This window comes from Rhinolophus hipposideros (genome assembly GCF_964194185.1).
Source record: "Rhinolophus hipposideros genome assembly, chromosome: 12".
In the NCBI taxonomy this organism is placed as follows: domain Eukaryota; kingdom Metazoa; phylum Chordata; class Mammalia; order Chiroptera; family Rhinolophidae; genus Rhinolophus; species Rhinolophus hipposideros.
In genome coordinates this window covers 11,933,428-11,947,871 of record NC_138058.1, presented here as the reverse complement: position 1 = coordinate 11,947,871, position 14,444 = coordinate 11,933,428, and the positions used below count along the sequence as shown (strand labels likewise).

Below are 14,444 nucleotides of genomic sequence, written 5' to 3'. Positions count from 1 at the left end.
GAACTTTTGGGCAAGAACTGGGCAAGATCCAGTTCAAATTCACTGTAAAGCCTCTACATTAAAAACAAATAAAACTAAAAACAATTTTTTACCAATTTATTGACATATAGTTGACATACAATTAAAGTCCCCTTAATGGCCTTATGTTTTTTCCTCTGGGAAGTCTCAGAGCTGTTGACATCAAGAAGTTGTCAATGAGACTTAAGACTCCTCCCCACCTCTCTAACAAGGCCTAGGTTCAAGCTGTCACCCCGTCACTTTGTTGAGGCCTCAACTGCAGGATGTTCACACATCTGGTCCCACCAACTAGAACCATTTCTCAGTCATCCCTGTATCCTCAGAACCCAGCAAAGTGCTCAGCGTGGAGCCAGCAAGCCAAAAGCCAACTGAATGAAGCATGCTGACACACTTTATATGGTACCGCATCTCCACTCTGTCTGGTCTGCCCAGTCCGTCCTCTATTTTACTGTTATCACTTCACTGCAAAATCGCCCCAAAAGTTTTCATTGTGTCCAAGACCAGTACTCCACGTGTAACCCCCATCACTCTCATCCCTCAAACACGTCTTACGTCCTATGGCACATTAGATGCCTTCTGGAATTTCTTGCATTCATTCAACACTCATTTAAGGAGCACCTGGTGCTCTGGGCTCTGGTGGTACAGAAGTGAACAATGAAGATAAAGCCCCAGCTTCACCGACATTCCAGTCTTGGGAAAGGGGAGAAAAGACCTGGCATCTGAAAGACAGAGGGCCTAAGGGCAAGGCGCAAATGAAGCACGCCCTGCAGACCAGGTTTTATTCCGGGTACGATGGAAAGGCAATGGAGCATCTGTACAGAGAAGTAAAACTGACCCACAAACCTTTGCTCAAGCTGTCGCCAATACTGCCTGAAACACTCTTTCCCATCATTTTTTTAAATGTTGAAGGAGACTAATGCTTCAAAGTCCAAGTCAAAAATCACCAACTAAATGGTGCTATCCCTGAGAATTATAGGTCACTGCTCCCTTAGGTTATCCCCCAAAACTTGACAGCATTCATGCTGGTCTGATCATGTGTGCTTAGTTGTGTGCATTGTTTTTATAGCACTAAGCGTGTATGTGTATGCAGAGTATTTTATGCATTTTTCATTCTACGCACCATGCACATCACCTTGTTGTTTGCAAACTGCAGTGGGTACCCTTTTTAGTAATCTGAAAGATCAAATCAAAGTGATCATCTTCTTTTCAACTTTTTCTTTCTTGTCCCTGGGGAAAAAAAACTTCTCCTACCGTGTTTCCCCAAAAATAATCCCTAACCAGAAAATAAGCCCCAGCATGATTGTTCAGGATGACATCCCCTGAACATAAGCCCTAGTGCGTCTTTTGGAGCCAAAGTTAATATAAGACCCGGTCTTATTTTCAGGGAAACACGGTCATCACTATAACTATTCCATATTTCAGGATTATGTTTATATATATGCAATGCATGTAAAAATACATAATATATGTAAGAGACTCCCTGACATATCAGCCCATTCTAGATAACAGGTATAGTCCCTCAAGGTTATCATGTACTTGGAGATTAACTATAAAGTTTTCATAGATACATTAAACATCTGAGGAAATTAACTATGTTAGGCAGATCCTGTGTAAGACACAAGATTTTGGGGGCATGAATAATCACTTCTTAATAAATACTTTACAAATGTAGATTTGGTGCAAAACAAGCTCCTTTAAAAATAGCCTGCTTGTTTTTAAACAGAATTATGTAGATTGATGAATAAGAGAAACTCCTCAACTAATTGTAGTTGCTTTTTTCCCACCATGGCAAGACAAAAGTTCACTAACTTTAGTGTTAAACAGTTTCTTTTAAGACCCTAGGCAGAATTTGAGTTAAAAGTATTTAATATAATGAAATGGCCAAAAGCATTACCAAGGTCTTTTATAGTATAAGTCTCTACAGGACCTTAAACTTTATGACACTTAACATTATCAAGGTTGTTAATGTTTTCTTGCAAATATTAGCGTATAGCCTCCCTTCCTCACCCACTTTTACTTTGAAACTAATAAAAGATGAATTTGCTTTTACATGTATTCAATAATTAAATATACACCCACACAAAGTAAGACCCACAACCATTACCCTCTGAAGCAGGGAGGAGAAAAAAAATTAATGGACATGGCTAGAAGCTACTATTAATACAACTTACCCAAGACGCTTTCTGTTATTGTATATGCAAGTTTAGACAGGCCTCTTTTAGATTTGCTTTTAAAAACTGAGATAGATCACAAGGAAAACAAACCTGAAATACAATCCCCTGTGTTTGGCTGGTCTAGGCCATCACATCCACTTCGAACTTCTCTCAAGCTTCCACTCCTCCAGCATAATCACTTGGCACACACAGCCCCACCTCTGCAAAAAGCAAGCTGGTATTCCAAGCACTTTACCTGATGTGCCTCCACGCTCCCTTCCTCTTAACTCAAGAATAAAGAATCTCCTTTCTGGTACTTTAGCTCTTATTTTCACTCATTTATCAGAGCTTGGGAAACCAGTTTCACATCACAGTGAATTATCTTTAAAAGCGTCTGCTTCCTCTACTGTATAGTACTTCCTCATCTTAACTGTATCTGTTGCCTTGAACTATATTTAAGCCAATGAAACCAAGCTGAGGGTTTTTTTTCCTGCATTCAGTCGAATCATGTGACCTGGTATTACACGATAACCCCACAGTTCTCAAGCAATAAGACAACACCCCTAAATGTCATAACTCATATCCTGTTGAGTTGTTGTATATACTTGACTAAGTTAAAAATTCATCCACTTTATTGAAAGTTTATTGAAAGCATTTGGAATGTGCAGAAAAATACTTAGAAAAATGAATACCCGATCAGCATAGACAGAGGTGAACTTTCGTAAGTAGACAGCCTCCACCCTTCTGGATCTTGACAACACCAGACGTTTGAAGTAACAGCTACTTCTACGTCTCCTCCGTGTGCGTTACCACTTGGCTGTCCAGCAGCCCGTCTTTATCTTCCTGGTGGCACAGCCCAATGTAGAGACAGGCCAGTCAAGCTCTGTCTGGCTGAGTGGTGTCAACAGTTCCCTCTGTCCCAGGTCTGATCCTGATAACCCCGTGCAGAGAAGGAGCAGGGCCAATGCTGCTGAGGCCTCACACATTCAACCGAGTCACCTCCCAGGACTCCTCGGGGCCACGTTTCCACAGGAGAATAATATAGGGATCTTTAGTTGAGATGATGCAGGAACCCGGAGCAATTCACGCAGCCTTCCTCTCATGAATGAAGGTTCCTTGCACGGCCTCATGAAGCAGTAAAGCAGCTCATCTAAGGCAAGCTAATGGTACAGGAAGTTCTAAAATGCAGGGCTCTACGCAGCACTGCTAGTGGGCGTGTGGGGAGCACACCACACAGGCTTAACCTTCATGTTACTCTAAAACCCAACCATCAGAACTGCTTTTCTCACACAATACTCAATGCTGTCTAATTCCAGCCAGAACATTTTTCTGGCTTTGACTTATTGCCTTTCTTTTGGGAGGTGGGATTGGAACGTAGAAGGAAGTGGGACGTGCAAAGGATGTTTGTGGTGAGAATCAGCCCCCTCACCCCATTCCCACCAGGAACAGCCCCACACACAGATATAAACCCTGGAAAGCAGCCATGGTCTCCCCTGGGAGAAGGAAAATACAACGGAAGTCTTCTGAGCTGAAATTCTCTCTAAGAAACTAACTTATGTTATTGCAATTAAAACCAAAAAGAGAAAACCATTTTTTGTGCCCCAATTCTTTATTGATCACCATGCACTGTGAAGGAAATGAACAGGGTATTATGACAGACAAAGGGGGGTACACACTAGTAGGGCGACCAGGAGAAATCTGTATGTCCCTTAGCTACTGTCTCGCGCTCATCCTCCTCTCTTCAGACAAATTTTTCTAAGTGCAGCCTCACTTCCCATTTACTCTTCAACCCACTGCGGTCTGGAAACATCTCTTATTAAGGTCAAATCATCTCTTAAAGAAGAAATCCAGAAGGCAATTTTTGAGCTTTATCTTACATTTGGAATTTATAAACAATGTTCTCCTGGAAATATTCAATTCCATTCCCGCAGTTTCCAGACCATTGCCGGGGAATCTCTGTTATCATCCAGTCATTCTCCTCTGCAGGACCCTCTCCCTCTGCCTGCCTTTTCGGGATGGCAGCCCCCCTCATTCTGGCCTGGCTCCCCACTTGTCTCATTGCGCACATTCTTCCTGATTACTTCATCACCTCTCATGACTCCACTACTTCCTCTGTGTTAGCAACACAACACCAGCCAGACCTTTCTCTTGAACCTCAGTCATACATCAAATTGTCTGTTAGCTGTTTCCACAGAGACACCTTCTAGCAGACAGCTCAAACTCAAGATGACTAAAAAAACCATTCGTCCCCCCAACCCCCGCCATCTGGTTCTTCCTCTTGATATGTCCTTTCTCAGGTATGGACATTATCCAAACAAGAACTAGAAATCTCCTGGTCATATTTACCTTCTTAACTTCAAAGCATCCATTTCTCATTTTAACTCCTAAGCAGTTTTCCAATTTGTCCATCTGTCCCCCGTCACTCTCATTGTTGGCTCAGCCACAGTCCCAGGCCTCAGGATTACTCACTTTTTCAGCTGCTGCAGCCTTCTAACCAGGTGACCTCCCACCAGCCTGGTCCCTCCCCGTCCAACAAATCCAAGAGACCCAGTCGGCAAGTGATCTCTCTAAGGCACCTGGTGTCTAAGGAACTTGCTTCAACTCTCCAGTGGCTCTCCGCTGCATTGAGCACAAAGCCCCTTCAGGAAGCACACAAACCCTACATCACCTGGCCCATCTACTTCCCCAAATCCTCGCCTCTGGAGCCTCCCTGCCACTCGCTTTATGCAACCCAGCAGCGACACACACACACACACACACACACACACACACACACACAATGCGGGCCCTCATCTCAATGCTGCTGCTTATACTGATTCCTCAGCTTGGACTATCTTACCCCATCTTCCCTTCACTAACTCTAACATCCTTGTACAACTGAGGCAAAGCATCAGGTTTTCAAACAACCTGTCCTAGCCCTTCTCCTGTCTCGATTCAGCACTCCTCCTTGGGGCTCCCATAAGGCCTCGCTCCTATTGCAGGAGTTTCTTTTTCTAACCTCCTTGAAGGTAGGAGCTAGATTCCTACTCACCTTATGCCCTTTGCGCCTATGCCCAGAGTATACACTCGGCATTTAATGGCGGTAACTGAGCTGGCAGGAGAGGCACTGTCCTTCTTCTCCTACAGATAAGAAAATGAAGCTCAGAGAGAGGTTACGTGACTTTTTAAAAGTCACCCAAAAAGAAGTCTAAGAATGGAACTTAGAATGCAAAAGCACACTAGCTAAACTGAAGTCTTTTCCTTCAAAGCAAAAAGCCTCTCAAGAGCTAAGTACGATGGGAAAAGGGAATGCATTTTATTTTTCACGCTGCTACCCTAGCGCCTGGCAAGGTGCTGCTACCCGGCATATAAATAAATATAGGTTGGCTCACTAAGATTATGGAGAGAGGGTCACTTTCATTCATAAACTGTGCAAGAGTGGGTTTGCTTCTCTCCAGCAGATGGAGCTACAGTTCTGAATTATTGCCAGCTACAGATTGGTGCACTGGTAAAAGACCCAGCCTTTTTCATCCATCTGTTGCCATGCTTCTTTTTTCCTTTATAAGTCTCACACAAACTAAAGAAAATTGGGATAAATGTTTTCCATAGAATACTCTCTTAATGGACATAGACCTATTTTATAACCTGTTCAATGTCCTTGCATGTCTTTCCTCTCTGACCTTTTAAACACTCGGGTAATTTCACCCAACATGATTTGCCCAGTCTGTGAAGTGTTACCAGATTTCTCCATCTTTGTATACTCTCCTTAGGTCCTAATTATGGAACACATTTATAACCCAACAAGTTCATCATATTCATCTCTATACATACGCTATGTCAGAGTGAGAGGGCCCTGATGGCAGAGCGGGAAGCCCAGAAGTAATTTATATGGGAACAGTTGTTCAGACCTAAGTAAGCGTTAAGTTAAACAGGGTGTGCTTAGGTATGCCAAGTCAACACTTCAAAACTACATGAAAGCCCTATTCCCCTCCTGAAACACAAAAAGCACCACTTCTTCTCCACAAAAGGCACCACCATTCACCCAGTGGCTAAAGCCAGAGACATGGGAATTATCCCTAACTCAGGAAACAGCTTCTCAAACCACCCAATGTCCAAATGCCAAGTCCCTTCTTTCCTGCCCTTTAAATATCTGAGTCTATTCACTTCTTTCTATTCTGTGGACAGTCCCTACTTGTAGCACCATCACCTCGCACTTGGATTAATGCAACAGCCTTCTAACGGGCCTCTGAACTTCCACTCTTTCCCGATCACTGTCCCCAACCCACCCCCTTCCAGAGCCATCGCAACACTGCCTTCTGGGCAGTACACGCACTTCCTTCCTCTCTTGTTTCAGATCCAGCTCACCTGATCACATAACAGACTGACTAGACATAGTGTCCCCATCCCCAGCCAGCCTGACCAGTCCTCGTTTGGGCACTGGACCTGAACTAATCAGATTCTATTTCTCGAAAACTAGAAATCTGAGTTGCAGTCCCCCCTTACCCATGATTTCGCTTTTCCTATCTTCAATTACTCATGGTCAACTATGGTCAGATAATATTAAATGGAAAATTCCAGAAATAATTTGTAAGTTTTAAATTGCACACAATTCTGAATACAGGGATGAAATAGCGCACCATCTCACTCTGTCCAGCTCAGGATGTGAATCATTCTTCGTACAGTGTAGCCATGCTGTTTATGTTACCTGCCCGTTAGTCACTCCATTATCAGAGAGGAGACAGAAAGTTATCAGAGAGAGAAGAGACAGAAAGACCACAATCACATACCGTTTATTACAGTATATTGTTATCATTGTTCTATTTTATTATTGTTCATCTCTTGCTGAGCCTAATTCATAAATTAAACTTTATCACACCATGTACATATATATATGTATATATACGGTTCGGTACTATCTGCGGTTTCAGGCATTCACTGGCAGGGGGTGGGGGTGTCTTGGAACATATCCCCCACAGATAAGGGGGACTACTGTACAGACTAATATTCTGCAAGTGGAACAAGTCAGCTAATGGTCTTACCCTACAGAGAAATTCCACAAGTTCTGCTATGATGCCAGGAGTTGCTCTAGCTGTTTGTCCTCTCAGAGACCGGGACATTAAGCCCGTTCTTCAGTTCTCGGAGCCACCCTACTATCTTTCCAGTACATTCCTTTTTAGCTTATGTTTGTCAGAGTCAATTCCTGTTATCTGTAACCAAGGAAACCTGAGTAGCAGTAAGAACGGTCTCAGCCTGACAAAAAGCCCCTTCCTACCGGGCTGCCGCTGCTCCCAGTCACCCCTGCCGGGGTCCACCCCGCCAGGTGACACGTTCTCAGCCAGCCACAGGGACCTACCTACACATCTCAGCATCCTCTTTTCTCTTCCCTCATGGCCTTTGTACCTTCTGCTCTTCCTTCCTAGAATGTCACCTCAGGATGTTTCCCATTTACCAGGTGAGATTCACTCTAGATGTCACTTCCTTCGGGAAATTTTCCCAACGTGCCTCAAACTGGTCACTGATGCACCCAGAGGGCCTGGTACCCCTAAAATAAAGCTTAACATCCTGAACTGTATGTGCTTAATTCATTAGTCTGACCGCAAATGGAAGTTTACTGTACGTGCTAATTCTTATTCACAGAGATCTCCCACACCTAACCACACACCTGGCAGACAACAGATTCTCATAAATATGTCTCAAACAAATGAACAAACTAGAAAATTAGAAGTCCACTCAACAATTCAAATTAGTGTTGAGGGAAGAGCAACAGAAGTTTAGGAATAAATATATTCCTTGGGAACCATGAGTCCCTGAACAGTCAATGTTAAATTCATTTTTTTTTTCTTAATGATTTTTTTTTAAAGATTTTATTGGGGAAGGGGAACAGGACTGTATTGGGGAACAGTGTGTACTTCCAGGCCTTTTTTCCCAGTCAAGTTGTTGTCCTTTCAATCTTAGTTGTAGAGGGCGCAGCTCAGCTCCAGGTCCAGTTCCCGTTTCTAGTTGCAAGGGGCACAGCCCACCATCCCTTGCGGGAGTCAAACCGGCAACCTTGTGGTTGAGAGGACGCGCTCCAACCAACTGAGCCATCCGGAAGCTCAGCGGCAGCTCAGCTCAAGATGCCGTGTTCAATCTTACTTGCAGGGGGCGGAGCCCACCATCCCTTGCGGGACTCGAGGACTTGAACTGGCAACCTTGTGGTTGAGAGCCCACTGGCCCATGTGGGAATCGAACCAGCAGCCTTCGGAGTTAGGAGCTTGGAGCTCTAACCGCCTGAGCCACCGAGCCAGCCCCAATGTTAAATTCATTTTATTTTAACACGAATTCATCTACAAAATCCCATGAATGCATACCAAAGGTGACATGGCATCATGAATCCAGGGTGCTAACCTGAATTTAAGATTGAATTTATTCTTACAGAAAGGATTTCCCTATGTCATCATTTTTCTTGAGAGCTAGATTAAATAATTATTTATATATCATGGGCTAAAACAAACATTTTTCATATTTATGAGAGCTGAAATGATTTTAAGAGTTCAGCTAAAGCATTAACCTATTAATTAAGGGAATCTCTGAGAATAGGGGTAGAGGAAAGCATAGATATTTCATACTCCATATGGTCAAAATCTTATAACACCACCAAATTATATTGTTAAGTCTAACATTTGAAAACTATTTCAAAATAAAAGTGCTTCCATTTAAAGGGAGTATAAAAAATAGGATTGGATATATGGGTTAGAAATATATGAAACAAGTTTTTACATTCCCAAGTGCAATGCATGTGCTCTGATAAAAAAATAATTTAATAGAAGAAAGAAGATGAAATGAGTCATAATTAGAAATTACTGATGACTAACTGGTAATTTTGTTACATATTTCACTATAGTATCATAACACATAATCTCATGAGCTCATTCAACAGTCACTTGGTAAGAGGGAAGAAGAGATGAACAAGATTTTGTTTTCCAGAAAAAACAGATTTTCATTTTTTTAATGCTGCACCAAAATACTTTATAAGTTCCCAAAAACGTTAAAGTCGTTTAAAAATATCTGAAGCACCTTTCTCTCTTATTTAAAAAACAAAGTACTAGAATATAGAGAAATTGGCATTTATTGAGAATATAAAGGGGTAAAACAGTTAGTAAAAATTAATTTTTGAGCAAATGCAAGTGTTAACTTATTATTACCCACTTTGTACCACTAAAGCAGGGCTGAGCGGCAAACACACACCTGTAAATTAAAAACTTCCCTTCGTTTTCATTTCAGTAAATACGTAGCCAGTGACTACCATGTAACTTTGACGGCTGTAGGCACAAAAGATGAGTAAGGCATGACCCCTGCCCAGGAGTAACTTCCTAGACTGGGAGATACACACAAAGCACAGAAATACTCTGTGGAATAGGAGAGGTAGTGTTTACTAAGAGCTATAGGTTAAAGCAGCAGCAGAAAAGGCTTTATAGAGTGGGTAACTGAAGTCTGTATTGGCGTGCTCACAAAGCAGAAGGGGAGGAAAAGGACATTCTCAAGGAAAGGAATAACTTGAAAAAGCACCAGATCAGTCAGGCACTGAGCTAGGTCTCAGGGAACAGGAATAAGATAGTTTTACAGCTTTTAATGAGCGTCTGGTTCAGTGGAGAGGCAAGTAAAGGCTACTGGTTATAAAACAATATGCTTAGGGCACTGATAGCTCTGAAAGATGATGTATTCCCAGTTTCCAACCCATCTTCAAGGAATTTCGACAGATGAGTCCAGATCAAACAACAGTGTCAGGAAATGTGAAGCAGTAACAGATAAGTGTCCTTGTTTGAGGTAGTGATAACCCCTGAGGGAGCCCTCCCTTGTCCTTTGAGTACTGTATCACTCCTCTCTATCTCTTTTTAGGATATTTACCATATGCTGCCATGTAACATGGGATTTATTTTGCTGCTCCCTACTAGAGTGTAACTTCTGAGACCAGGAGCTTTGTCCCTTACCTTTTCAACCACTGCAGTGTAAGGTGTAAGATTCAATTGTCAAACGCACTTTAAAAATACTTGTTAAGGGGCGGCCGGATGGCTCAGTTGGTTAGAGCACAAGCTCTGAAGAACAGGGTTGCCGATTGGATTCCCCCATGTGCCAGTGAGCTGTGCCCTCCACAACTAGATTGAAGACAACGAGCTGCTGCTGAACTGCCACTGAGGCAGCCAGATGGCTCAATTGGTTAGAGTGCAAGCTCTCAACAATAAGGTTGCCAGTTCAAATCCCACGTGGGATGATGGGCTGCACCCACTGCAACTAAGATTGAAAAAAAAACGGCGACTGGGCTTGGAGCTGAGCTGTGCCCTCCACAACCAAATTGAAGGACAACTGATGGGTCCTGGAAAAACACACAGTTCCCCAATATTCCCCAATTTAAAAAAAACTTGTTAAATTGAACTACAACTGGTACTGACTTCCTCCACACACACACAGGGTGAATAAAACAGGGTGAAAAAAAAAAACCCTGGTAACTGGTAGCTCTTATTCGTGTACATAAATCCTAAAACCTTATACAAAACGGAAGTACAATGATTAGAGAAAACCGGTTGATAATAATCCTGTCACTGCTGTAAGACTGACATCGATGTTACACCAGACCTTTCCCCAGCTCCCAAACCCTCTGCTCATGTTACATCTCACCTCTCAAGAAGAACTTCAAATCCTGCCTCAGGTAACTTTGTTTCCTGATGCAGCCATTGAGCACGTGTGCCTGTTCGCACTATCTTGCTCCTTTTTTCTGTCCTGTTGGCAACCTCATTTGGTTTTGGCTACAGAATCAAGAATGCTATATGTTACGTTATCCAAATACAAAATACCACACTCACGCACACAAAAACACAAAAGAAAGACTAAACAACCCTAATGACTCAAGACTGATTTCTGGAATAGTCATTACAAATCAAAACATAAAATTCTTTAAAGAAAAAAAGAAACAGTGCCTAAAACGAAGAAAAAATAAGGGCTGCAGCTAAAATCACCTCTGCAAGTCAGTATTCAGTCTAGACCTACTCAGTCCAACAGGCTGACTACAACAAAATGTTGTCAGACGTAAAATCTGAAGGAAGGAAAAAGAACTGTAGCACGACATCAGAGCAAAAGGGCCCCTGGACAAATCTCAAGGAGAAATGTTTCTGAAGAAAAAGGAAGAGCCCTGAACATCTGGATGGCTAACATAACTTGAAACAAAAAATAACTGTCAGTGTCTGCTAAGTATGGCTCTGTGGACCTAAGGACAGCAAAACTATTCACTATTTCAAGCTCATTTGGGAAGGACTCGGTTTTAGGTACCACACAGCCATCAACACCAAGCTTGCTGACTTCTGTTGTTCATTGTTTGAACAATAGTTAGTTCCCATTCTAAAAAGCATGTTTCCTAAAGTATCAAAAAATATACTACTCCAGGTTTAAAAATCCCACCCCCCTTTCTCTGACCTCCAAGAGGAAGTTACAAATGAGAAGACACACTAATGAGGGAGAAAACAGTGGGGGGGGGTCATTTTATATGACTGATAACTCCAACTATGACAAGAGGAAAATTCTGAGATGGTCTAAATTAAATTACAGCGGCCAAAGAGTGATATAGAAATGGAAATAATTAACCAATCAACAGCTGTGAGCCAATTAACAAAAGACTGCTCACATTCCTGAATGTATGTCGGAGCTTTGAATCAACTTCTAGGCACCTATTAGCAAGCCACTAGATGCCCCCACATCCTGCATAAGCATGAACTTTCAGGACTGTTGTATGTAACCGAAAAAAAGGAGTAAATAGTTCTTCCTTACAGACTGTGCTCCTATCATAGAACTACCCCTGCTTCACCTTATCCTGCCCCCCAATCTGTAGTCAAGGTAAATTCTTTCCAAACAACTTACATCTTTCTTTCCCAAAACATAATGTATAAAAGAGCTTGTCAACTCCAGGCTGGCGGACACGTTGCCTTCTCCACCTGGCACTGCTGCTGGGGGTTTAGACTTCATGCCCCAGGTCCTGGTCCTCTTAGCAGGTCCTAACTAGCATACGGCTCACTAAACCCTTTCTTTTATAAAAGCTTTCAGCTGTCGAAGTTAAGCTTTTTGTTTTAACAGGTGTTAGGGCTTATTACCAAAGGACTGTTACTATAGCAGGTAAAAACACATACTCCAAAAATAATAAGAGCATCCCCTAATCAATTTGGAAGCACACTTAACGTGAATTTTTAAATATGTCAACTGAAGGTCTCTGCCACTAATCCAATGCCAACAGGAGTACCCAGTTTGGAGTGTGGTAAAGGGAGACTTTATTCAAGCAAAACAGCTCAAGGTTTACAGCTCCAGCTGGGGAAATGCAGCTGAAAGTGTGCTCCACCAAAGACAAAGGAGTGGCTTATATAGAGAGAAGTTCCACCTGTCCCTGATTGATACATTTTTATGCAAATAAGGTCTCCAAATCTGCGCAGTTTGAGTGGTCCAAAGAGCACTGTCCTGATTGGTTAGAATCACACATTCTGATGGGCATCATGGAGTCACTCTGATTAGTCAGCAAAGATTCAAATGAAGCTATAGCTGCCCAGCTCCGATTGGACGGGGTAGTTCTCGGTCCTATTGGTCGAAATACAACACCAGGAGCTTCTTTATAAGGGTCAATTCAGACGGCATGAACATAGTGCAGGCAGCTTGGCAACTCAGTCTGCGGCTTTTCCCTGACATGCAGTTATGTGTGAGAGACCCCCTAAACAATGGCTGTGAGACTCTGATTATATTTAGGACTCATTAACCACAGGCAGTCCTTCTTAGCAGGTACATTCTTTCTTGGGGTCAACAAATGTCCACATAAAAATTAGCAAGGTGGGGCGGGGGTGGGGAGTAGGGAGAAGGGATGAGTAGGTGGAGCACAAAGGATTTTTTAGGGCAGTGAAAAGAATTTGTATGATACCATAATGATGGATACATGTCATTATACATTTGTCCAAACCCACAGAATGTACAACACCAAGGGTGAACCCTAATGTAAACCATGGACTTGGGGTGAATACAATGTGTCAGTGTAGGGCATCAGTTGTAACAAATGTACCATTCTGATGAGGGACGTTAATAGTGGGGGAGGCTGTGCGTGTGTAGGGGCAGGGGATACATGGGAAATCTCTGTACCTTCCCCTCCACTTTGCTGTGAACCTAAAACTGCTCAAAAAATAAGTTGTTTTTGTTTTTGTTTAATTAGCAAGGCACTGTAAAAATCAAGTAACATTCAATTAGTCTCCAACTCAATCAACAAAAATTTAAAGCCAATTCTATATTGTTTATAATTCTGCAATTTTCACAACTAACACATAATAAATTCCATATAATAACATCATGACAAACCCACAAAAGCTTGCTTAAGCCCAAAGTGTAGCTGGAAAAGGAAATGGCACAGCAGCCATCAGAGGAGATGGAAACCAAGGGCTTTGGTTCAAATCTCTACAATGGTTTCATGGGGGATAATCATCTTGAGCAAGTTATTTAATACTGCTGAGTTTCACATTTCTCATCTGTAAAATGGGTACATAAATGCATGCCTGCCAATTTCATGTTGCATTCAAGCTCAAATGAGAATGGTACAACTAACAGTCATGAATGACAAATACCATTACTCTTCCTCCCAAACCCAATCTGGGGCTCAGAGAGGAGGTGGCGGGCACAGAGGAGTCCAAGGTTCAGCAGCTGGGCGAAGGGTCTGGGTCAGAGCTGTCAGTATGTGCAGAGGGAAATTCTTGGGCCTGGCGAACAGCCAGATGAGAAAAGAGCCACAGCAAAGGTTCCTCTCAAATGCCAAGGACAGCGTCTGCTAAGTACCAAGTCATTTGCAAACAGGGAATGACTTACACAGTCCTTATTTTCAAAGAGCTTAAACAAAAGCATTCCTTCTTTCCAAAGCTTTAATCATCTTTCTTCTTTAAAATTTCTTTCCCTGATTTTGTCTAGCCTTTTATGTCTCCAAGAGAAATTTCATCCACTTAAAAATGGAAACTCGACCACAAAACTCATGTGTCTTGTACCCTTAGCAAAAAGATATTCAAGGCTTTGGAAAATATCCACACCCAATCAAAAGCAAAATCCACACAAAGAACAGACTTTCAGTCTAATCCCTTACACACATAAATTTCTCTGCTGCTCCCAAACTTATTTCCACTTTATTTAGATTTGGGCAGCTTTTAAATCAGGAGCATGGAGAATGAAGAAAGACTTTAAAGCATAATGGAAAAAGCAAATTTTAGTTCAAACCGATGTTAGCTATTTTCTAGCTGGAAGAAAGATCTTTAA

General features: G+C 42.2%; 1 protein-coding gene across 4 annotated transcripts in view; it reads right to left on the bottom strand.

Moving 5' to 3' along the window:
- LIMS1 (LIM zinc finger domain containing 1) overlaps window positions 1-14,444 on the bottom strand; it is a 161,419-nt gene that overhangs the window by 103,364 nt on the left and 43,611 nt on the right. The window contains exon 1 of one of the 4 annotated variants that reach the window (XM_081069668.1): window positions 2,428-2,633. The exons of 2 other annotated variants lie outside the window; for them this stretch is intronic. The gene's annotated coding sequence lies outside the window, so the exon portion shown is untranslated. Of the gene's footprint in view, window positions 1-2,282; window positions 2,634-14,444 lie in introns of those variants that run through there. One more of the 4 variants, XM_081069669.1, reaches the window with a different exon arrangement.